This window comes from Lissotriton helveticus, chromosome 1_1 (assembly GCF_964261635.1).
Source record: "Lissotriton helveticus chromosome 1_1, aLisHel1.1, whole genome shotgun sequence".
Taxonomy (NCBI): Eukaryota; Metazoa; Chordata; class Amphibia; order Caudata; family Salamandridae; genus Lissotriton; species Lissotriton helveticus.
Window position 1 is genome coordinate 1929711413 of NC_136057.1, and position 1660 is coordinate 1929713072.

The following is a 1660-nucleotide window of genomic DNA, read 5'->3' on the forward strand; positions in this document are numbered from 1 at the left end:
ACATGTCATACATCTATGAAGGCATGTAGACAGATACGTTTTGAGGGGAAGCACGCATTCAGCAGACACAGGAAAGGAGGCATTGTTTCTGCAGAGCACCATTTTCACAGCTTCATAAGTTTAAAGCAAAAATGTATATTTGCCTGGTAGAAGGCATGGCTGGACTGGGTACCAAAATCGGCCCTGGCAAAGTGCTCGGCTGGCCCCCCAGAGGTTTGGGGGGGACAACTGAGCTGTTTGCCAGGGCTGGTTTCGGCCGATTTTGTTACAGGGCCGATATTGCAGCTATGCTGCAAAAACGTCCCTGTAACAAAAACTGACCCCAGGGGCCCAAAACCGGCACCCACCCTGTCGGCCCAACAGGGAAACGTCCTGTGCCCGCAACGGCCAGTCTGGCCCTGGTAGAAAGTTTGTTACATGAACAGTAGTAGGCGTTATGTGTGTCACCTATGGAGTTTGAGAGTGTCAGATCTCAAACTCATGTGAGTTGAGTTTTGTGATCCTGGCCAAGAGGGAAAGGCAGAAGATGGAGAACGAGAAAAAAGAGAAAGCATGGGAGAAAAGAACCTGCAAAAATGAGCTAAATGGACAGGAAAGATAGGGTGGTGGAGTACAGAAGAATAAAGTGGAATCAAGAGAAAGGTAGCCTTCATATTCAGCAACCCCAGCATTAGGCATCACTTGTGGCAAGATCCTAGCAAAATCTATGGGTCTCTGCAACATCTTAACTGCTGGGGTATGGCTTGTCTCCTTTAAGGGTACTCCTTAACTCTGCTAAGGCAGTCAGTTCAGCAAAGAGCCATACACATAGCTTCCATGACTCCGGGGTAGCTTTCATTTACAGATATGAAATTCTTAAGCCAGGTTAGTTTCACAATATAATAGCTTGACCTTAACTCCTATTAGCACGTAAGTCACAATCTGTTTTGAAGCCGCGAGTTGTAGAGGGGGGTGGGGAGGGTAAAAGTTAAAAAATGAAGTCCATGTTTAAGATATGAAGCTAGCAATTTACCTGCTTTATTTCCTTCGCATAGCTTTAGGGCTTTGAAGCGGTTAATCCAGACGCCCGCCCTTTTACTAGTTATGGCATTATATTCATATTTCTTTTTAGTGAGGAGGTCGAGGGGTTTCAGGTCTTGGGGGTTGGACTTGTGCTGGTCTTCCAGGATTTTGATATCTATTTCCAATTGTTCCAGGTCTTTGTTTAGTTTTTTATTGGTTTTAGCTCTAATATTTATGATGACTCCACGGATTGTGGCCTTAAGAGCATCCCATAGAGTATTAGGCTTGGTATTAGCGGTATTGTTTAGGAGTAAGTATTCCTCAATAGCGTTTGCTATCCTGAGTTTGTCTTCCGGGTTGGTTAGAATTTCATCATTAAAACGCCATCTTCTGGGTGGGCGTATCGAGCGGGAGCCTGCGAGTTTGGTGTGAATACAAGCATGGTCGGACACCAGTTTGGGGGCAATACCAGTTTCTTCGATCAGGTGTGCGAATGAGGTGGATAACAGGATAAAATCAATTCGTGAGTAAGAGTTATGTGGAGCGGAGTAAAAGGTGTAGTCTCTCCCATCGGGGTTCTGGAGACGCCAAGAGTGTTTGAGGCCGTAGCGCTCACAGAGGCGTAGAAGGGCCTCATGTGACCGTGATGGTTGGAAAG